Below are 25929 nucleotides of genomic sequence, written 5' to 3' on the forward strand. Positions count from 1 at the left end.
TTGTTACATTACTATTAATTTTCTATCAATTATATTCAATTATAAGCTCTAAACGTACGTTGAATAAAACAATTATTATTATCAGTATCTTCTAGTCCATTGTCATCGTAGGATGTTTATATTTTCCAAACTGATAGAATCGCGAATTCATGTCTCACCATGGCTTTCATTGTCTGCTGTATTGCAATCTGAAAATATTGTAGTCAGTTAAATATGCGTATAATTGTAGTAAATAAAGTCACTACTACACACCATAATTAGAACGAAAATGTTTATATGATAACTAGTACTTGGAAAATACTGAATAAGTCAGTAACGGAAACAATCAAACAATAATTATCTGAACAACTTTATTCTTAATACAAAATATTTAAAAACAATTTTCAGTTAAAACTTAAATGCAAATACGATTGTAAAACAGCAAGGTGATATGAAATATAATCATATAACAGATGATAAGAAATAATAATTATGATAAGCTATAAAAGATAGTACAAATCTACTAAATCATTTTGTTGAATTTGAATGTAAAATAAATGTAACTAAATAATACACTCGAACAATAACTTAAATTTTCTTCTATTCAATATGAAAAATAATATGAATTGTTTAATTCGTCGAAATTAACATATAAAATAATTGGTAAAGTTCTTTTGAAGTAAAAATATCTAGTTAAACAAAACATATGATAGTTATAAATGATAAAATGGAATAATTTTCATTGTATAGCAGTCAAGGTTTCAAAAAACGTACTTGAGAATATAATATTTTTTAAGCTGTTAAATGTATGAATTTGTTATATTCAACAAAATTATCATATAAATGTAATACAAATAAAATGATTTGTATACCTAAGACAAATTTTAAGAATGAAAATTAAAAGTTCTCAGGTGTTTAATAATCATTTATTCACTTTGTTAACAAATCTCTATTGTATCACTACAATTAATATTCTATAAATTATATTCAATAACCATTAAATGTAAATTGCATAAATTCATTATAAACAGTATTTGTTAGTTCATTTTCAAAATTGGATGTTCATACTTTCACAAAGTTGTATGAATAGAAATTAATGTTTCAGCATCCCTTGAGTGACCTGCTGTATTTCCATCTAAAAAAATTTATTCAGTTAAATATATATAATGATTGGAGAATGACTCGAGAACTCAGTGCTTTATAAGCAGTTAAAAACATGAATAATTAATATTTGTCAAAATTATCATATAAAATCATGTTTTATAGTGTTTATGAAGTATAAGGTTAAATGAAATGTATGCAAGTTAATAATAATAAATTAGAATCATTTTCTTAATATAGTGGTCCAGGTTTCAAGAGATAAACTTGAGAATTGTGTGTTTTATAAGCAGTTCTAAATATAAATATTTAATATTCATCAAAATTATCATATAAAATCATGTTTTATAGTGTTTATGAAGTATCTGCTTAAATGAAATGTATGCAAGTTAATAATAATAAATTAGAATCATTTTCTTAATATAGTGGTCCAGGTTTCAAGAGATTAACTTGAGAATTGTGTATTTTGTAAACAGTTTTAAAACATAAATATTTAATATTAGTCAAAATTATCGTATAAAATCGTGTTTTATTTTGTTTATGAATTATCTGCTTAAATGAAATGTATGCTAGTTGATAATGGTAAATTAAAATAATTTAATTAATATTATGGACAGGGAAGCATTTGAGTAACTTTTAGATACATTGCTATTAATTTTCTATCAACTACAGCCAATAACCGTTACACGTACATTGCATTAATTCTTTATAATCAGTATCTTTTAGTTCATTTTCAACATTGGATGTTCATACTTTTCCAAAGTTTTATGCATATGAATAAATGTCTCAGCATTCCTTGAGTCATCTGCTGTATTGCCATCTAAAAAAATTTAATCAGTTAAATATATATAATAATTGGAGAATGACTCGATAACTTAGTGCTTCATAAGCAGTTTAAAACATGAATTTTTGATATTCGTCAAAATAATTATATAAAATCATGTTTTTTAGTGTTTATGAAGTATAAGGTTAAATGAAATGTATGCAAGTTAATAATAAAAAATTAGAATCATTTTCTTAATATAGTGGTTTAGGTTTCAAGAGAATAACTTGAGAATTGTGTGTTTTATAAGCAGTTCTAATTATAAATATTTAAAATTCATCAAAATTATCATATAAAATCATGTTTTATAGTGTTTATGAAGTATAAGGTTATATGAAATGTATGCAAGTTAATAATAATAAATTAGAATCATTTTCTTAATATAGTGGTACAGGTTTCAAGAGATAAACTTGAGAATTGTGTGTTTTATAAGCAGTTCTAAATATAAATATTTAATATTCATCAAAATAATCATATAAAATCATGTTTTTTAGTGTTTATGAAGTATCAAGTTAAATGAATTGAATGAAAGTTAATTATAGTAAATAAGAATCATTTACTTAATCCTATTGTCAGGATTTCATGACATTAACATTTTGTTACATTACTATTAATTTTCTATCAATTATATTCAATTATAAGCTCTAAACGTACGTTGAATAAAACAATTATTATTATCAGTATCTTCTAGTCCATTGTCATCGTAGGATGTTTATATTTTCCAAACTGATAGAATCGCGAATTCATGTCTCACCATGGCTTTCATTGTCTGCTGTATTGCAATCTGAAAATATTGTAGTCAGTTAAATATGCGTATAATTGTAGTAAATAAAGTCACTACTACACACCATAATTAGAACGAAAATGTTTATATGATAACTAGTACTTGGAAAATACTGAATAAGTCAGTAACGGAAACAATCAAACAATAATTATCTGAACAACTTTATTCTTAATACAAAATATTTAAAAACAATTTTCAGTTAAAACTTAAATGCAAATACGATTGTAAAACAGCAAGGTGATATGAAATATAATCATATAACAGATGATAAGAAATAATAATTATGATAAGCTATAAAAGATAGTACAAATCTACCAAATCATTTTGTTGAATTTGAATGTAAAATAAATGTAATTAAATAATACACTCGAACAATAACTTAAATTTTCTTCTATTCAATATGAAAAATAATATGAATTGTTTAATTCGTCGAAATTAACATATAAAATAATTGGTAAAGTTCTTTTGAAGTAAAAATATCTAGTTAAACAAAACAAATGATAGTTATAAATGATAAAATGGAATAATTTTCATTGTATAGCAGTCAAGGTTTCAAAAAACGTACTTGAGAATATAATATTTTTTAAGCTGTTAAATGTATGAATTTGTTATATTCAACAAAATTATCATATAAATGTAATACAAATAAAATGATTTGTATACCTAAGACAAATTTTAAGAATGAAAATTAAAAGTTCTCAGGTGTTTAATAATCATTTATTCACTTTGTTAACAAATCTCTATTGTATCACTACAATTAATATTCTATAAATTATATTCAATAACCATTAAATGTAAATTGCATAAATTCATTATAAACAGTATTTGTTAGTTCATTTTCAAAATTGGATGTTCATACTTTCACAAAGTTGTATGAATAGAAATTAATGTTTCAGCATCCCTTGAGTGACCTGCTGTATTTCCATCTAAAAAAATTTATTCAGTTAAATATATATAATGATTGGAGAATGACTCGAGAACTCAGTGCTTTATAAGCAGTTAAAAACATGAATAATTAATATTTGTCAAAATTATCATATAAAATCATGTTTTATAGTGTTTATGAAGTATAAGGTTAAATGAAATGTATGCAAGTTAATAATAATAAATTAGAATCATTTTCTTAATATAGTGGTCCAGGTTTCAAGAGATAAACTTGAGAATTGTGTGTTTTATAAGCAGTTCTAAATATATATATTTAATATTCATCAAAATTATCATATAAAATCATGTTTTATAGTGTTTATGAAGTATCTGCTTAAATGAAATGTATGCAAGTTAATAATAATAAATTAGAATCATTTTCTTAATACAGTGGTCCAGGTTTCAAGAGATTAACTTGAGAATTGTGAGTTTAATAAACAATTCAATAAATAAATAATTAATATTTGTCAAAATTAACATATAAAATCATGTTTTATAGTGTTTATGAAGTATAAGGTTATATGAAATGTATGCAAGTTAATAATAATAAATTAGAATCATTTTCTTAATATAGTGGTACAGGTTTCAAGAGATAAACTTTAAAATTGTTTGTTTTATAAGCAGTTCTAAATATAAATATTTAATATTCGTCAAAATAATCATATAAAATCATGTTTTATAGTGTTTATGAAGTATAAGGTTAAATGAAATGTATGCAAGTTAATAATAATAAATTAGAATCATTTTCTTAATACAGTGGTCCAGGTTTCAAGAGATTAACTTGAGAATTGTGTGTTTTATAAGCAGTTCTAAATATAAATATTTAATATTCGTCAAAATAATCATATAAAATCAAGTTTTATAGTGTTTATGAAGTATCTGCTTAAATGAAATGTATGCAAGTTAATAATAAAAAATTAGAATCATTTTCTTAATATTGTGGTACAGGTTTCAAGATATTAACTTGAGAATTGTGGGTTTTATAAGCAGTTAAAAACATAAATATTTAATATTCTTCAAAATAATCATATAAAATCATGTTTTATAGTGTTTATGAAGTATCTGCTTAAATGAAATGCATGCAAGTTAATAATAAAAAATTAGAATCATTTTCTTAATATTGTGGTACAGGTTTCAAGAGATTAACTTGAGAATTGTGTATTTTGTAAACAGTTTTAAAACATAAATATTTAATATTAGTCAAAATTATCATATAAAATCGTGTTTTATTTTGTTTATGAATTATCTGCTTAAATGAAATGTATGCTAGTTGATAATGGTAAATTAAAATAATTTAATTAATATTATGGACAGGGAAGCATTTGAGTAACTTTTAGATACATTGCTATTAATTTTCTATCAACTACAGCCAATAACCGTTACACGTACATTGCATTAATTCTTTATAATCAGTATCTTTTAGTTCATTTTCAACATTGGATGTTCATACTTTTCCAAAGTTGTATGCATATGAATAAATGTCTCAGCATTCCTTAAGTCATCTGCTGTATTGCCATCTAAAAAAATTTAATCAGTTAAATATATATAATAATTGGAGAATGACTCGATAACTTAGTGCTTCATAAGCAGTTTAAAACATGAATTTTTGATATTCGTCAAAATAATCATATAAAATCATGTTTTTTAGTGTTTATGAAGTATAAGGTTAAATGAAATGTATGCAAGTTAATAATAATAAATTAGAATCATTTTCTTAATATAGTGGTCCAGGTTTCAAGAGATAAACTTGAGAATTGTGTGTTTTATAAGCAGTTCTAAATATAAATATTTAATATTCATCAAAATTATCATATAAAATCATGTTTTATAGTGTTTATGAAGTATCTGCTTAAATGAAATGTATGCAAGTTAATAATAAAAAATTAGAATCATTTTCTTAATATAGTGGTTTAGGTTTCAAGAGAATAACTTGAGAATTGTGTGTTTTATAAGCAGTTCTAATTATAAATATTTAAAATTCATCAAAATAATCATATAAAATCAAGTTTTATAGTGTTTATGAAGTATCTGCTTAAATGAAATGTATGCAAGTTAATAATAAAAAATTAGAATCATTTTCTTAATATTGTGGTACAGGTTTCAAGATATTAACTTGAGAATTGTGGGTTTTATAAGCAGTTAAAAACATAAATATTTAATATTCTTCAAAATAATCATATAAAATCATGTTTTATAGTGTTTATGAAGTATCTGCTTAAATGAAATGTATGCAAGTTAATAATAATAAATTAGAATAATTTTCTTAATATTGTGGTACAGGTTTCAATAGATAAACTTGAAAATTGTTTGTTTTATAAGCAGTTCTAAATATAAATATTTAATATTCGTCAAAATAATCATATAAATTCATGTTTTATAGTGTTTATGAAGTATAAGGTTAAATGAAATGTATGCAAGTTAATAATAATAAATTAGAATCATATTCTTAATACAGTGGTCCAGGTTTCAAGAGATTAACTTGAGAATTGTGAGTTTAATAAACAATTCAATAAATAAATAATTAATATTCGTCCAAATTAACATATAAAATCATGTTTTATAGTGTTTATGAAGTATAAGGTTATATGAAATGTATGCAAGTTAATAATAATAAATTAGAATCATTTTCTTAATATAGTGGTACAGGTTTCAAGAGATAAACTTTAAAATTGTTTGTTTTATAAGCAGTTCTAAATATAAATATTTAATATTCGTCAAAATAATCATATAAAATCATGTTTTATAGTGTTTATGAAGTATAAGGTTATATGAAATGTATGCAAGTTAATAATAATAAATTAGAATCATTTTCTTAATATAGTGGTACAGGTTTCAAGAGATAAACTTTAAAATTGTTTGTTTTATAAGCAGTTCTAAATATAAATATTTAATATTCGTCAAAATAATCATATAAAATCATGTTTTATAGTGTTTATGAAGTATCTGCTTAAATGAAATGTATGCAAGTTAATAATAAAAAATTAGAATCATTTTCTTAATATTGTGGTACAGGTTTCAAGATATTAACTTGAGAATTGTGGGTTTTATAAGCAGTTAAAAACATAAATATTTAATATTCTTCAAAATAATCATATAAAATCATGTTTTATAGTGTTTATGAAGTATCTGCTTAAATGAAATGCATGCAAGTTAATAATAAAAAATTAGAATCATTTTCTTAATATAGTGGTCCAGGTTTCAAGAGATTAACTTGAGAATTGTGTATTTTGTAAACAGTTTTAAAACATAAATATTTAATATTAGTCAAAATTATCGTATAAAATCGTGTTTTATTTTGTTTATGAATTATCTGCTTAAATGAAATGTATGCTAGTTGATAATGGTAAATTAAAATAATTTAATTAATATTATGGACAGGGAAGCATTTGAGTAACTTTTAGATACATTGCTATTAATTTTCTATCAACTACAGCCAATAACCGTTACACGTACATTGCATTAATTCTTTATAATCAGTATCTTTTAGTTCATTTTCAACATTGGATGTTCATACTTTTCCAAAGTTGTATGCATATGAATAAATGTCTCAGCATTCCTTGAGTCATCTGCTGTATTGCCATCTAAAAAAATTTAATCAGTTAAATATATATAATAATTGGAGAATGACTCGATAACTTAGTGCTTCATAAGCAGTTTAAAACATGAATTTTTGATATTCGTCAAAATAATCATATAAAATCATGTTTTTTAGTGTTTATGAAGTATCAAGTTAAATGAATTGAATGAAAGTTAATTATAGTAAATAAGAATCATTTACTTAATCCTATTGTCAGGATTTCATGACATTAACATTTTGTTACATTACTATTAATTTTCTATCAATTATATTCAATTATAAGCTCTAAACGTACGTTGAATAAAACAATTATTATTATCAGTATCTTCTAGTCCATTGTCATCGTAGGATGTTTATATTTTCCAAACTGATAGAATCGCGAATTCATGTCTCACCATGGCTTTCATTGTCTGCTGTATTGCAATCTGAAAATATTGTAGTCAGTTAAATATGCGTATAATTGTAGTAAATAAAGTCACTACTACACACCATAATTAGAACGAAAATGTTTATATGATAACTAGTACTTGGAAAATACTGAATAAGTCAGTAACGGAAACAATCAAACAATAATTATCTGAACAACTTTATTCTTAATACAAAATATTTAAAAACAATTTTCAGTTAAAACTTAAATGCAAATACGATTGTAAAACAGCAAGGTGATATGAAATATAATCATATAACAGATGATAAGAAATAATAATTATGATAAGCTATAAAAGATAGTACAAATCTACCAAATCATTTTGTTGAATTTGAATGTAAAATAAATGTAATTAAATAATACACTCGAACAATAACTTAAATTTTCTTCTATTCAATATGAAAAATAATATGAATTGTTTAATTCGTCGAAATTAACATATAAAATAATTGGTAAAGTTCTTTTGAAGTAAAAATATCTAGTTAAACAAAACAAATTATAGTTATAAATGATAAAATGGAATAATTTTCATTGTATAGCAGTCAAGGTTTCAAAAAACGTACTTGAGAATATAATATTTTTTAAGCTGTTAAATGTATGAATTTGTTATATTCAACAAAATTATCATATAAATGTAATACAAATAAAATGATTTGTATACCTAAGACAAATTTTAAGAATGAAAATTAAAAGTTCTCAGGTGTTTAATAATCATTTATTCACTTTGTTAACAAATCTCTATTGTATCACTACAATTAATATTCTATAAATTATATTCAATAACCATTAAATGTAAATTGCATAAATTCATTATAAACAGTATTTGTTAGTTCATTTTCAAAATTGGATGTTCATACTTTCACAAAGTTGTATGAATAGAAATTAATGTTTCAGCATCCCTTGAGTGACCTGCTGTATTTCCATCTAAAAAAATTTATTCAGTTAAATATATATAATGATTGGAGAATGACTCGAGAACTCAGTGCTTTATAAGCAGTTAAAAACATGAATAATTAATATTCGTCAAAATTATCATATAAAATCATGTTTTATAGTGTTTATGAAGTATAAGGTTAAATGAAATGTATGCAAGTTAATAATAATAAATTAGAATCATTTTCTTAATATAGTGGTCCAGGTTTCAAGAGATAAACTTGAGAATTGTGTGTTTTATAAGCAGTTCTAAATATAAATATTTAATATTCATCAAAATTATCATATAAAATCATGTTTTATAGTGTTTATGAAGTATCTGCTTAAATGAAATGTATGCAAGTTAATAATAAAAAATTAGAATCATTTTCTTAATATTGTGGTACAGGTTTCAAGATATTAACTTGAGAATTGTGGGTTTTATAAGCAGTTAAAAACATAAATATTTAATATTCTTCAAAATAATCATATAAAATCATGTTTTATAGTGTTTATGAAGTATCTGCTTAAATGAAATGCATGCAAGTTAATAATAAAAAATTAGAATCATTTTCTTAATATAGTGGTCCAGGTTTCAAGAGATTAACTTGAGAATTGTGTATTTTGTAAACAGTTTTAAAACATAAATATTTAATATTAGTCAAAATTATCGTATAAAATCGTGTTTTATTTTGTTTATGAATTATCTGCTTAAATGAAATGTATGCTAGTTGATAATGGTAAATTAAAATAATTTAATTAATATTATGGACAGGGAAGCATTTGAGTAACTTTTAGATACATTGCTATTAATTTTCTATCAACTACAGCCAATAACCGTTACACGTACATTGCATTAATTCTTTATAATCAGTATCTTTTAGTTCATTTTCAACATTGGATGTTCATACTTTTCCAAAGTTTTATGCATATGAATAAATGTCTCAGCATTCCTTGAGTCATCTGCTGTATTGCCATCTAAAAAAATTTAATCAGTTAAATATATATAATAATTGGAGAATGACTCGATAACTTAGTGCTTCATAAGCAGTTTAAAACATGAATTTTTGATATTCGTCAAAATAATTATATAAAATCATGTTTTTTAGTGTTTATGAAGTATAAGGTTAAATGAAATGTATGCAAGTTAATAATAATAAATTAGAATCATTTTCTTAATATAGTGGTCCAGGTTTCAAGAGATAAACTTGAGAATTGTGTGTTTTATAAGCAGTTCTAAATATAAATATTTAATATTCATCAAAATTATCATATAAAATCATGTTTTATAGTGTTTATGAAGTATCTGCTTAAATGAAATGTATGCAAGTTAATAATAAAAAATTAGAATCATTTTCTTAATATAGTGGTATAGGTTTCAAGAGAATAACTTGAGAATTGTGTGTTTTATAAGCAGTTCTAATTATAATTATTTAAAATTCATCAAAATTATCATATAAAATCATGTTTTATAGTGTTTATGAAGTATAAGGTTATATGAAATGTATAAAAGTTAATAATAATAAATTAGAATCATTTTCTTAATATAGTGGTACAGGTTTCAAGAGATAAACTTGAAAATTGTGTGTTTAATAAACAATTCAATACATAAATAATTAATATTCATCAAAATTAACATATAAAATCAAGTTTTATAGTGTTTATGAAGTATCTGCTTAAATGAAATGTATGCAAGTTAATAATAAAAAATTAGAATAATTTTCTTAATATTGTGGTACAGGTTTCAATAGATAAACTTGAAAATTGTTTGTTTTATAAGCAGTTCTAAATATAAATATTTAATATTCGTCAAAATAATCATATAAAATCATGTTTTATAGTGTTTATGAAGTATAAGGTTAAATGAAATGTATGCAAGTTAATAATAATAAATTAGAATCATATTCTTAATCCAGTGGTCCAGGTTTCAAGAGATTAACTTGAGAATTGTGAGTTTAATAAACAATTCAATAAATAAATAATTAATATTCGTCCAAATTAACATATAAAATCATGTTTTATAGTGTTTATGAAGTATAAGGTTATATGAAATGTATGCAAGTTAATAATAATAAATTAGAATCATTTTCTTAATATAGTGGTACAGGTTTCAAGAGATAAACTTTAAAATTGTTTGTTTTATAAGCAGTTCTAAATATAAATATTTAATATTCGTCAAAATAATCATATAAAATCATGTTTTATAGTGTTTATGAAGTATAAGGTTATATGAAATGTATGCAAGTTAATAATAATAAATTAGAATCATTTTCCTAATATAGTGGTACAGGTTTCAAGAGATAAACTTTAAAATTGTTTGTTTTATAAGCAGTTCTAAATATAAATATTTAATATTCGTCAAAATAATCATATAAAATCATGTTTTATAGTGTTTATGAAGTATAAGGTTAAATGAAATGTATGCAAGTTCATAATAATAAATTAGAATCATTTTCTTAATACAGTGGTCCAGGTTTCAAGAGATTAACTTGAGAATTGTGTATTTTGTAAACAGTTTTAAAACATAACTATTTAATATTAGTCAAAATTATCATATAAAATCGTGTTTTATTTTGTTTATGAATTATCTGCTTAAATGAAATGTATGCTAGTTGATAATGGTAAATTAAAATAATTTAATTAATATTATGGACAGGGAAGCATTTGAGTAACTTTTAGATACATTGCTATTAATTTTCTATCAACTACAGCCAATAACCGTTACACGTACATTGCATTAATTCTTTATAATCAGTATCTTTTAGTTCATTTTCAACATTGGATGTTCATACTTTTCCAAAGTTGTATGCATATGAATAAATGTCTCAGCATTCCTTGAGTCATCTGCTGTATTGCCATCTAAAAAAATTTAATCAGTTAAATATATATAATAATTGGAGAATGACTCGATAACTTAGTGCTTCATAAGCAGTTTAAAACATGAATTTTTGATATTCGTCAAAATAATCATATAAAATCATGTTTTTTAGTGTTTATGAAGTATCAAGTTAAATGAATTGAATGAAAGTTAATTATAGTAAATAAGAATCATTTACTTAATCCTATTGTCAGGATTTCATGACATTAACATTTTGTTACATTACTATTAATTTTCTATCAATTATATTCAATTATAAGCTCTAAACGTACGTTGAATAAAACAATTATTATTATCAGTATCTTCTAGTCCATTGTCATCGTAGGATGTTTATATTTTCCAAACTGATAGAATCGCGAATTCATGTCTCACCATGGCTTTCATTGTCTGCTGTATTGCAATCTGAAAATATTGTAGTCAGTTAAATATGCGTATAATTGTAGTAAATAAAGTCACTACTACACACCATAATTAGAACGAAAATGTTTATATGATAACTAGTACTTGGAAAATACTGAATAAGTCAGTAACGGAAACAATCAAACAATAATTATCTGAACAACTTTATTCTTAATACAAAATATTTAAAAACAATTTTCAGTTAAAACTTAAATGCAAATACGATTGTAAAACAGCAAGGTGATATGAAATATAATCATATAACAGATGATAAGAAATAATAATTATGATAAGCTATAAAAGATAGTACAAATCTACCAAATCATTTTGTTGAATTTGAATGTAAAATAAATGTAATTAAATAATACACTCGAACAATAACTTAAATTTTCTTCTATTCAATATGAAAAATAATATGAATTGTTTAATTCGTCGAAATTAACATATAAAATAATTGGTAAAGTTCTTTTGAAGTAAAAATATCTAGTTAAACAAAACAAATGATAGTTATAAATGATAAAATGGAATAATTTTCATTGTATAGCAGTCAAGGTTTCAAAAAACGTACTTGAGAATATAATATTTTTTAAGCTGTTAAATGTATGAATTTGTTATATTCAACAAAATTATCATATAAATGTAATACAAATAAAATGATTTGTATACCTAAGACAAATTTTAAGAATGAAAATTAAAAGTTCTCAGGTGTTTAATAATCATTTATTCACTTTGTTAACAAATCTCTATTGTATCACTACAATTAATATTCTATAAATTATATTCAATAACCATTAAATGTAAATTGCATAAATTCATTATAAACAGTATTTGTTAGTTCATTTTCAAAATTGGATGTTCATACTTTCACAAAGTTGTATGAATAGAAATTAATGTTTCAGCATCCCTTGAGTGACCTGCTGTATTTCCATCTAAAAAAATTTATTCAGTTAAATATATATAATGATTGGAGAATGACTCGAGAACTCAGTGCTTTATAAGCAGTTAAAAACATGAATAATTAATATTCGTCAAAATTATCATATAAAATCATGTTTTATAGTGTTTATGAAGTATAAGGTTAAATGAAATGTATGCAAGTTAATAATAATAAATTAGAATCATTTTCTTAATACAGTGGTCCAGGTTTCAAGAGATTAACTTGAGAATTGTGTGTTTTATAAGCAGTTCTAAATATAAATATTTAATATTCGTCAAAATAATCATATAAAATCAAGTTTTATAGTGTTTATGAAGTATCTGCTTAAATGAAATGTATGCAAGTTAATAATAAAAAATTAGAATCATTTTCTTAATATTGTGGTACAGGTTTCAAGATATTAACTTGAGAATTGTGGGTTTTATAAGCAGTTAAAAACATAAATAATTAATATTTGTCAAAATTATCATATAAAATCATGTTTTATAGTGTTTATGAAGTATAAGGTTAAATGAAATGTATGCAAGTTAATAATAATAAATTAGAATCATTTTCTTAATATAGTGGTCCAGGTTTCAAGAGATAAACTTGAGAATTGTGTGTTTTATAAGCAGTTCTAAATATAAATATTTAATATTCATCAAAATTATCATATAAAATCATGTTTTATAGTGTTTATGAAGTATCTGCTTAAATGAAATGTATGCAAGTTAATAATAAAAAATTAGAATCATTTTCTTAATATTGTGGTACAGGTTTCAAGATATTAACTTGAGAATTGTGGGTTTTATAAGCAGTTAAAAACATAAATATTTAATATTCTTCAAAATAATCATATAAAATCATGTTTTATAGTGTTTATGAAGTATCTGCTTAAATGAAATGCATGCAAGTTAATAATAAAAAATTAGAATCATTTTCTTAATATAGTGGTCCAGGTTTCAAGAGATTAACTTGAGAATTGTGTATTTTGTAAACAGTTTTAAAACATAAATATTTAATATTAGTCAAAATTATCGTATAAAATCGTGTTTTATTTTGTTTATGAATTATCTGCTTAAATGAAATGTATGCTAGTTGATAATGGTAAATTAAAATAATTTAATTAATATTATGGACAGGGAAGCATTTGAGTAACTTTTAGATACATTGCTATTAATTTTCTATCAACTACAGCCAATAACCGTTACACGTACATTGCATTAATTCTTTATAATCAGTATCTTTTAGTTCATTTTCAACATTGGATGTTCATACTTTTCCAAAGTTGTATGCATATGAATAAATGTCTCAGCATTCCTTGAGTCATCTGCTGTATTGCCATCTAAAAAAATTTAATCAGTTAAATATATATAATAATTGGAGAATGACTCGATAACTTAGTGCTTCATAAGCAGTTTAAAACATGAATTTTTGATATTCGTCAAAATAATTATATAAAATCATGTTTTTTAGTGTTTATGAAGTATAAGGTTAAATGAAATGTATGCAAGTTAATAATAATAAATTAGAATCATTTTCTTAATATAGTGGTCCAGGTTTCAAGAGATAAACTTGAGAATTGTGTGTTTTATAAGCAGTTCTAAATATAAATATTTAATATTCATCAAAATTATCATATAAAATCATGTTTTATAGTGTTTATGAAGTATCTGCTTAAATGAAATGTATGCAAGTTAATAATAAAAAATTAGAATCATTTTCTTAATATAGTGGTATAGGTTTCAAGAGAATAACTTGAGAATTGTGTGTTTTATAAGCAGTTCTAATTATAAATATTTAAAATTCATCAAAATTATCATATAAAATCATGTTTTATAGTGTTTATGAAGTAAAGGGTTATATGAAATGTATGCAAGTTAATAATAATAAATTAGAATCATTTTCTTAATATAGTGGTACAGGTTTCAAGAGATAAACTTGAAAATTGTGTGTTTAATAAACAATTCAATACATAAATAATTAATATTCATCAAAATTAACATATAAAATCAAGTTTTATAGTGTTTATGAAGTATCTGCTTAAATGAAATGTATGCAAGTTAATAATAAAAAATTAGAATAATTTTCTTAATATTGTGGTACAGGTTTCAATAGATAAACTTGAAAATTGTTTGTTTTATAAGCAGTTCTAAATATAAATATTTAATATTCGTCAAAATAATCATATAAAATCATGTTTTATAGTGTTTATGAAGTATAAGGTTAAATGAAATGTATGCAAGTTAATAATAATAAATTAGAATCATATTCTTAATACAGTGGTCCAGGTTTCAAGAGATTAACTTGAGAATTGTGAGTTTAATAAACAATTCAATAAATAAATAATTAATATTCGTCAAAATTATCATATAAAATCATGTTTTATAGTGTTTATGAAGTATAAGGTTAAATGAAATGTATGCAAGTTAATAATAATAAATTAGAATCATTTTCTTAATATAGTGGTCCAGGTTTCAAGAGATAAACTTGAGAATTGTGTGTTTTATAAGCAGTTCTAAATATAAATATTTAATATTCATCAAAATTATCATATAAAATCATGTTTTATAGTGTTTATGAAGTATCTGCTTAAATGAAATGTATGCAAGTTAATAATAAAAAATTAGAATCATTTTCTTAATATTGTGGTACAGGTTTCAAGATATTAACTTGAGAATTGTGGGTTTTATAAGCAGTTAAAAACATAAATATTTAATATTCTTCAAAATAATCATATAAAATCATGTTTTATAGTGTTTATGAAGTATCTGCTTAAATGAAATGCATGCAAGTTAATAATAAAAAATTAGAATCATTTTCTTAATATAGTGGTCCAGGTTTCAAGAGATTAACTTGAGAATTGTGTATTTTGTAAACAGTTTTAAAACATAAATATTTAATATTAGTCAAAATTATCGTATAAAATCGTGTTTTATTTTGTTTATGAATTATCTGCTTAAATGAAATGTATGCTAGTTGATAATGGTAAATTAAAATAATTTAATTAATATTATGGACAGGGAAGCATTTGAGTAACTTTTAGATACATTGCTATTAATTTTCTATCAACTACAGCCAATAACCGTTACACGTACATTGCATTAATTCTTTATAATCAGTATCTTTTAGTTCATTTTCAACATTGGATGTTCATACTTTTCCAAAGTTGTATGCATATGAATAAATGTCTCAGCATTCCTTGAGTCATCTGCTGTATTGCCATCTAAAAAAATTTAATCAGTTAAATATATATAATAATTGGAGAATGACTCGATAACTTAGTGCTTCATAAGCAGTTTAAAACATGAATTTTTGATATTCGTCAAAATAATTATATAAAATCATGTTTTTTAGTGTTTATGAAGTATAAGGTTAAATGAAATGTATGCAAGTTAATAATAATAAATTAGAATCATTTTCTTAATATAGTGGTCCAGGTTTCAAGAGATAAACTTGAGAATTGTGTGTTTTATAAGCAGTTCTAAATATAAATATTTAATATTCATCAAAATTATCATATAAAATCATGTTTTATAGTGTTTATGAAGTATCTGCTTAAATGAAATGTATGCAAGTTAATAATAAAAAATTAGAATCATTTTCTTAATATAGTGGTATAGGTTTCAAGAGAATAACTTGAGAATTGTGTGTTTTATAAGCAGTTCTAATTATAAATATTTAAAATTCATCAAAATTATCATATAAAATCATGTTTTATAGTGTTTATGAAGTATAAGGTTATATGAAATGTATGCAAGTTAATAATAATAAATTAGAATCATTTTCTTAATATAGTGGTACAGGTTTCAAGAGATAAACTTGAAAATTGTGTGTTTAATAAACAATTCAATACATAAATAATTAATATTCATCAAAATTAACATATAAAATCAAGTTTTATAGTGTTTATGAAGTATCTGCTTAAATGAAATGTATGCAAGTTAATAATAAAAAATTAGAATAATTTTCTTAATATTGTGGTACAGGTTTCAATAGATAAACTTGAAAATTGTTTGTTTTATAAGCAGTTCTAAATATAAATATTTAATATTCGTCAAAATAATCATATAAAATCATGTTTTATAGTGTTTATGAAGTATAAGGTTAAATGAAATGTATGCAAGTTAATAATAATAAATTAGAATCATATTCTTAATACAGTGGTCCAGGTTTCAAGAGATTAACTTGAGAATTGTGAGTTTAATAAACAATTCAATAAATAAATAATTAATATTCGTCAAAATTATCATATAAAATCATGTTTTATAGTGTTTATGAAGTATAAGGTTAAATGAAATGTATGCAAGTTAATAATAATAAATTAGAATCATTTTCTTAATATAGTGGTCCAGGTTTCAAGAGATAAACTTGAGAATTGTGTGTTTTATAAGCAGTTCTAAATATAAATATTTAATATTCATCAAAATTATCATATAAAATCATGTTTTATAGTGTTTATGAAGTATCTGCTTAAATGAAATGTATGCAAGTTAATAATAAAAAATTAGAATCATTTTCTTAATATTGTGGTACAGGTTTCAAGATATTAACTTGAGAATTGTGGGTTTTATAAGCAGTTAAAAACATAAATATTTAATATTCTTCAAAATAATCATATAAAATCATGTTTTATAGTGTTTATGAAGTATCTGCTTAAATGAAATGCATGCAAGTTAATAATAAAAAATTAGAATCATTTTCTTAATATAGTGGTCCAGGTTTCAAGAGATTAACTTGAGAATTGTGTATTTTGTAAACAGTTTTAAAACATAAATATTTAATATTAGTCAAAATTATCGTATAAAATCGTGTTTTATTTTGTTTATGAATTATCTGCTTAAATGAAATGTATGCTAGTTGATAATGGTAAATTAAAATAATTTAATTAATATTATGGACAGGGAAGCATTTGAGTAACTTTTAGATACATTGCTATTAATTTTCTATCAACTACAGCCAATAACCGTTACACGTACATTGCATTAATTCTTTATAATCAGTATCTTTTAGTTCATTTTCAACATTGGATGTTCATACTTTTCCAAAGTTGTATGCATATGAATAAATGTCTCAGCATTCCTTGAGTCATCTGCTGTATTGCCATCTAAAAAAATTTAATCAGTTAAATATATATAATAATTGGAGAATGACTCGATAACTTAGTGCTTCATAAGCAGTTTAAAACATGAATTTTTGATATTCGTCAAAATAATCATATAAAATCATGTTTTTTAGTGTTTATGAAGTATCAAGTTAAATGAATTGAATGAAAGTTAATTATAGTAAATAAGAATCATTTACTTAATCCTATTGTCAGGATTTCATGACATTAACATTTTGTTACATTACTATTAATTTTCTATCAATTATATTCAATTATAAGCTCTAAACGTACGTTGAATAAAACAATTATTATTATCAGTATCTTCTAGTCCATTGTCATCGTAGGATGTTTATATTTTCCAAACTGATAGAATCGCGAATTCATGTCTCACCATGGCTTTCATTGTCTGCTGTATAGCAATCTGAAAATATTGTAGTCAGTTAAATATGCGTATAATTGTAGTAAATAAAGTCACTACTACACACCATAATTAGAACGAAAATGTTTATATGATAACTAGTACTTGGAAAATACTGAATAAGTCAGTAACGGAAACAATCAAACAATAATTATCTGAACAACTTTATTCTTAATACAAAATATTTAAAAACAATTTTCAGTTAAAACTTAAATGCAAATACGATTGTAAAACAGCAAGGTGATATGAAATATAATCATATAACAGATGATAAAAAATAATAATTATGATAAGCTATAAAAGATAGTACAAATCTACCAAATCATTTTGTTGAATTTGAATGTAAAATAAATGTAATTAAATAATACACTCGAACAATAACTTAAATTTTCTTCTATTCAATATGAAAAATAATATGAATTGTTTAATTCGTCGAAATTAACATATAAAATAATTGGTAAAGTTCTTTTGAAGTAAAAATATCTAGTTAAACAAAACAAATGATAGTTATAAATGATAAAATGGAATAATTTTCATTGTATAGCAGTCAAGGTTTCAAAAAACGTACTTGAGAATATAATATTTTTTAAGCTGTTAAATGTATGAATTTGTTATATTCAACAAAATTATCATATAAATGTAATACAAATAAAATGATTTGTATACCTAAGACAAATTTTAAGAATGAAAATTAAAAGTTCTCAGGTGTTTAATAATCATTTATTCACTTTGTTAACAAATCTCTATTGTATCACTACAATTAATATTCTATAAATTATATTCAATAACCATTAAATGTAAATTGCATAAATTCATTATAAACAGTATTTGTTAGTTCATTTTCAAAATTGGATGTTCATACTTTCACAAAGTTGTATGAATAGAAATTAATGTTTCAGCATCCCTTGAGTGACCTGCTGTATTTCCATCTAAAAAAATTTATTCAGTTAAATATATATAATGATTGGAGAATGACTCGAGAACTCAGTGCTTTATAAGCAGTTAAAAACATGAATAATTAATATTCGTCAAAATTATCATATAAAATCATGTTTTATAGTGTTTATGAAGTATAAGGTTAAATGAAATGTATGCAAGTTAATAATAATAAATTAGAATCATTTTCTTAATATAGTGGTCCAGGTTTCATGAGATAAACTTGAGAATTGTGTGTTTTATAAGCAGTTCTAAATATAAATATTTAATATTCATCAAAATTATCATATAAAATCATGTTTTATAGTGTTTATGAAGTATCTGCTTAAATGAAATGTATGCAAGTTAATAATAAAAAATTAGAATCATTTTCTTAATATTGTGGTACAGGTTTCAAGATATTAACTTGAGAATTGTGGGTTTTATAAGCAGTTAAAAACATAAATATTTAATATTCTTCAAAATAATCATATAAAATCATGTTTTATAGTGTTTATGAAGTATCTGCTTAAATGAAATGCATGCAAGTTAATAATAAAAAATTAGAATCATTTTCTTAATATAGTGGTCCAGGTTTCAAGAGATTAACTTGAGAATTGTGTATTTTGTAAACAGTTTTAAAACATAAATATTTAATATTAGTCAAAATTATCGTATAAAATCGTGTTTTATTTTGTTTATGAATTATCTGCTTAAATGAAATGTATGCTAGTTGATAATGGTAAATTAAAATAATTTAATTAATATTATGGACAGGGAAGCATTTGAGTAACTTTTAGATACATTGCTATTAATTTTCTATCAACTACAGCCAATAACCGTTACACGTACATTGCATTAATTCTTTATAATCAGTATCTTTTAGTTCATTTTCAACATTGGATGTTCATAATTTTCCAAAGTTGTATGCATATGAATAAATGTCTCAGCATTCCTTGAGTTATCTGCTGTATTGCCATCTAAAAAAATTTAATCAGTTAAATATATATAATAATTGGAGAATGACTCGATAACTTAGTGCTTCATAAGCAGTTTAAAACATGAATTTTTGATATTCGTCAAAATAATTATATAAAATCATGTTTTTTAGTGTTTATGAAGTATAAGGTTAAATGAAATGTATGCAAGTTAATAATAATAAATTAGAATCATTTTCTTAATATAGTGGTCCAGGTTTCAAGAGATAAACTTGAGAATTGTGTGTTTTATAAGCAGTTCTAAATATAAATATTTAATATTCATCAAAATTATCATATAAAATCATGTTTTATAGTGTTTATGAAGTATCTGCTTAAATGAAATGTATGCAAGTTAATAATAAAAAATTAGAATCATTTTCTTAATATAGTGGTTTAGGTTTCAAGAGAATAACTTGAGAATTGTGTGTTTTATAAGCAGTTCTAATTATAAATATTTAAAATTCATCAAAATTATCATATAAAATCATGTTTTATAGTGTTTATGAAGTATAAGGTTATATGAAATGTATGCAAGTTAATAATAATAAATTAGAATCATTTTCTTAATATAGTGGTACAGGTTTCAAGAGATAAACTTGAAAATTGTGTGTTTAATAAACAATTCAATACATAAATAATTAATATTCATCAAAATTAACATATAAAATCAAGTTTTATAGTGTTTATGAAGTATCTGCTTAAATGAAATGTATGCAAGTTAATAATAAAAAATTAGAATAATTTTCTTAATATTGTGGTACAGGTTTCAATAGATAAACTTGAAAATTGTTTGTTTTATAAGCAGTTCTAAATATAAATATTTAATATTCGTCAAAATAATCATATAAAATCATGTTTTATAGTGTTTATGAAGTATAAGGTTAAATGAAATGTATGCAAGTTAATAATAATAAATTAGAATCATATTCTTAATACAGTGGTCCAGGTTTCAAGAGATTAACTTGAGAATTGTGAGTTTAATAAACAATTCAATAAATAAATAATTAATATTCGTCCAAATTAACATATAAAATCATGTTTTATAGTGTTTATGAAGTATAAGGTTATATGAAATGTATGCAAGTTAATAATAATAAATTAGAATCATTTTCTTAATATAGTGGTACAGGTTTCAAGAGATAAACTTTAAAATTGTTTGTTTTATAAGCAGTTCTAAATATAAATATTTAATATTCGTCAAAATAATCATATAAAATCATGTTTTATAGTGTTTATGAAGTATAAGGTTATATGAAATGTATGCAAGTTAATAATAATAAATTAGAATCATTTTCTTAATATAGTGGTACAGGTTTCAAGAGATAAACTTTAAAATTGTTTGTTTTATAAGCAGTTCTAGATATAATTATTTAATATTCGTCAAAATAATCATATAAAATCATGTTTTATAGTGTTTATGAAGTATAAGGTTAAATGAAATGTATGCAAGTTAATAATAATAAATTAGAATCATTTTCTTAATACAGTGGTCCAGGTTTCAAGAGATTAACTTGAGAATTGTGTGTTTTATAAGCAGTTCTAAATATAAATATTTAATATTCGTCAAAATAATCATATAAAATCAAGTTTTATAGTGTTTATGAAGTATCTGCTTAAATGAAATGTATGCAAGTTAATAATAAAAAATTAGAATCATTTTCTTAATATTGTGGTACAGGTTTCAAGATATTAACTTGAGAATTGTGGGTTTTATAAGCAGTTAAAAACATAAATATTTAATATTCTTCAAAATAATCATATAAAATCATGTTTTATAGTGTTTATGAAGTATCTGCTTAAATGAAATGCATGCAAGTTAATAATAAAAAATTAGAATCATTTTCTTAATATAGTGGTCCAGGTTTCAAGAGATTAACTTGAGAATTGTGTATTTTGTAAACAGTTTTAAAACATAAATATTTAATATTAGTCAAAATTATCGTATAAAATCGTGTTTTATTTTGTTTATGAATTATCTGCTTAAATGAAATGTATGCTAGTTGATAATGGTAAATTAAAATAATTTAATTAATATTATGGACAGGGAAGCATTTGAGTAACTTTTAGATACATTGCTATTAATTTTCTATCAACTACAGCCAATAACCGTTACACGTACATTGCATTAATTCTTTATAATCAGTATCTTTTAGTTCATTTTCAACATTGGATGTTCATACTTTTCCAAAGTTGTATGCATATGAATAAATGTCTCAGCATTCCTTGAGTCATCTGCTGTATTGCCATCTAAAAAAATTTAATCAGTTAAATATATATAATAATTGGAGAATGACTCGATAACTTAGTGCTTCATAAGCAGTTTAAAACATGAATTTTTGATATTCGTCAAAATAATCATATAAAATCATGTTTTTTAGTGTTTATGAAGTATCAAGTTAAATGAATTGAATGAAAGTTAATTATAGTAAATAAGAATCATTTACTTAATCCTATTGTCAGGATTTCATGACATTAACATTTTGTTACATTACTATTAATTTTCTATCAATTATATTCAATTATAAGCTCTAAACGTACGTTGAATAAAACAATTATTATTATCAGTATCTTCTAGTCCATTGTCATCGTAGGATGTTTATATTTTCCAAACTGATAGAATCGCGAATTCATGTCTCACCATGGCTTTCATTGTCTGCTGTATTGCAATCTGAAAATATTGTAGTCAGTTAAATATGCGTATAATTGTAGTAAATAAAGTCACTACTACACACCATAATTAGAACGAAAATGTTTATATGATAACTAGTACTTGGAAAATACTGAATAAGTCAGTAACGGAAACAATCAAACAATAATTATCTGAACAACTTTATTCTTAATACAAAATATTTAAAAACAATTTTCAGTTAAAACTTAAATGCAAATACGATTGTAAAACAGCAAGGTGATATGAAATATAATCATATAACAGATGATAAGAAATAATAATTATGATAAGCTATAAAAGATAGTACAAATCTACCAAATCATTTTGTTGAATTTGAATGTAAAATAAATGTAATTAAATAATACACTCGAACAATAACTTAAATTTTCTTCTATTCAATATGAAAAATAATATGAATTGTTTAATTCGTCGAAATTAACATATAAAATAATTGGTAAAGTTCTTTTGAAGTAAAAATATCTAGTTAAACAAAACAAATGATAGTTATAAATGATAAAATGGAATAATTTTCATTGTATAGCAGTCAAGGTTTCAAAAAACGTACTTGAGAATATAATATTTTTTAAGCTGTTAAATGTATGAATTTGTTATATTCAACAAAATTATCATATAAATATAATACAAATAAAATGATTTGTATACCTAAGACAAATTTTAAGAATGAAAATTAAAAGTTCTCAGGTGTTTAATAATCATTTATTCACTTTGTTAACAAATCTCTATTGTATCACTACAATTAATATTCTATAAATTATATTCAATAACCATTAAATGTAAATTGCATAAATTCATTATAAACAGTATTTGTTAGTTCATTTTCAAAATTGGATGTTCATACTTTCTCAAAGTTGTATGAATAGAAATTAATGTTTCAGCATCCCTTGAGTGACCTGCTGTATTTCCATCTAAAAAAATTTATTCAGTTAAATATATGTAATGATTGGAGAATGACTCGAGAACTCAGTGCTTTATAAGCAGTTAAAAACATGAATAATTAATATTCGTCAAAATTATCATATAAAATCATGTTTTATAGTGTTTATGAAGTATAAGGTTAAATGAAATGTATGCAAGTTAATAATAATAAATTAGAATCATTTTCTTAATATAGTGGTCCAGGTTTTAAGAGATAAACTTGAGAATTGTGTGTTTTATAAGCAGTTCTAAATATAAATATTTAATATTCATCAAAATTATCATATAAAATCATGTTTTATAGTGTTTATGAAGTATCTGCTTAAATGAAATGTATGCAAGTTAATAATAAAAAATTAGAATCATTTTCTTAATATAGTGGTTTAGGTTTCAAGAGAATAACTTGAGAATTGTGTGTTTTATAAGCAGTTCTAATTATAAATATTTAAAATTCATCAAAATTATCATATAAAATCATGTTTTATAGTGTTTATGAAGTATAAGGTTAAATGAAATGTATGCAAGTTAATAATAATAAATTAGAATCATTTTCTTAATACAGTGGTTCAGGTTTCAAGAGATTAACTTGAGAATTGTGAGTTTAATAAACAATTCAATACATAAATAATTAATATTCATCAAAATTATCATATAAAATCATGTTTTATAGTGTTTATGAAGTATAAGGTTAAATGAAATGTATGCAAGTTAATAATAATAAATAAGAATCATTTTCTTAATATAGTGGTCCAGGTTTCAAGAGATAAACTTGAGAATTGTGTGTTTTATAAGCAGTTCTAAATATAAATATTTAATATTCATCAAAATTATCATATAAAATCATGTTTTATAGTGTTTATGAAGTATCTGCTTAAATGAAATGTATGCAAGTTAATAATAAAAAATTAGAATCATTTTCTTAATATAGTGGTTTAGGTTTCAAGAGAATAACTTGAGAATTGTGTGTTTTATAAGCAGTTCTAATTATAAATATTTAAAATTCATCAAAATTATCATATAAAATCATGTTTTATAGTGTTTATGAAGTATAAGGTTAAATGAAATGTATGCAAGTTAATAATAATAAATTAGAATCATTTTCTTAATACAGTGGTTCAGGTTTCAAGAGATTAACTTGAGAATTGTGAGTTTAATAAACAATTCAATACATAAATAATTAATATTCATCAAAATTATCATATAAAATCATGTTTTATAGTGTTTATGAAGTATAAGGTTAAATGAAATGTATGCAAGTTAATAATAATAAATAAGAATCATTTTCTTAATACAGTGGTCCAGGTTTCAAGAGATTAACTTGAGAATTGTGTGTTTTATAAGCAGTTCTAAATATAAATATTTAATATTCGTCAAAATAATCATATAAAATCAAGTTTTATAGTGTTTATGAAGTATCTGCTTAAATGAAATGTATGCAAGTTAATAATAAAAAATTAGAATCATTTTCTTAATATTGTGGTACAGGTTTCAAGATATTAACTTGAGAATTGTGGGTTTTATAAGCAGTTAAAAACATAAATATTTAATATTCTTCAAAATAATCATATAAAATCATGTTTTATAGTGTTTATGAAGTATCTGCTTAAATGAAATGCATGCAAGTTAATAATAAAAAATTAGAATCATTTTCTTAATATAGTGGTCCAGGTTTCAAGAGATTAACTTGAGAATTGTGTATTTTGTAAGCAGTTTTAAAACATAAATATTTAATATTAGTCAAAATTATCGTATAAAATCGTGTTTTATTTTGTTTATGAATTATCTGCTTAAATGAAATGTATGCTAGTTGATAATGGTAAATTAAAATAATTTAATTAATATTATGGACAGGGAAGCATTTGAGTAACTTTTAGATACATTGCTATTAATTTTCTATCAACTACAGCCAATAACCGTTACACGTACATTGCATTAATTCTTTATAATCAGTATCTTTTAGTTCATTTTCAACATTGGATGTTCATACTTTTCCAAAGTTGTATGCATATGAATAAATGTCTCAGCATTCCTTGAGTCATCTGCTGTATTGCCATCTAAAAAAATTTAATCAGTTAAATATATATAATAATTGGAGAATGACTCGATAACTTAGTGCTTCATAAGCAGTTTAAAACATGAATTTTTGATATTCGTCAAAATAATCATATAAAATCATGTTTTTTAGTGT

General features: G+C 22.6%; 1 long non-coding RNA gene across 1 annotated transcript in view; it reads right to left on the reverse strand.

Moving 5' to 3' along the window:
- LOC132931369 (uncharacterized) overlaps window positions 1-25929 on the reverse strand; it is a 164298-nt gene that overhangs the window by 125663 nt on the left and 12706 nt on the right. Inside the window, exons 9-26 of the long non-coding RNA XR_009662537.1 lie at window positions 25668-25795; window positions 22676-22805; window positions 22257-22384; window positions 20010-20137; window positions 19105-19171; window positions 18116-18245; window positions 17697-17824; window positions 15816-15943; window positions 13935-14062; window positions 11675-11804; window positions 11256-11383; window positions 9375-9502; window positions 7481-7610; window positions 7062-7189; window positions 4998-5125; window positions 2555-2684; window positions 1770-1897; window positions 59-188 (exon numbers count right to left, since the gene is read on the reverse strand). This is a non-coding gene — a long non-coding RNA (uncharacterized LOC132931369). The remainder of the gene's footprint in view (window positions 1-58; window positions 189-1769; window positions 1898-2554; window positions 2685-4997; window positions 5126-7061; window positions 7190-7480; window positions 7611-9374; window positions 9503-11255; window positions 11384-11674; window positions 11805-13934; window positions 14063-15815; window positions 15944-17696; window positions 17825-18115; window positions 18246-19104; window positions 19172-20009; window positions 20138-22256; window positions 22385-22675; window positions 22806-25667; window positions 25796-25929) is intronic.

Source organism: Rhopalosiphum padi, unplaced genomic scaffold, assembly GCF_020882245.1.
Source record: "Rhopalosiphum padi isolate XX-2018 unplaced genomic scaffold, ASM2088224v1 scaffold1, whole genome shotgun sequence".
Taxonomy (NCBI): Eukaryota; Metazoa; Arthropoda; class Insecta; order Hemiptera; family Aphididae; genus Rhopalosiphum; species Rhopalosiphum padi.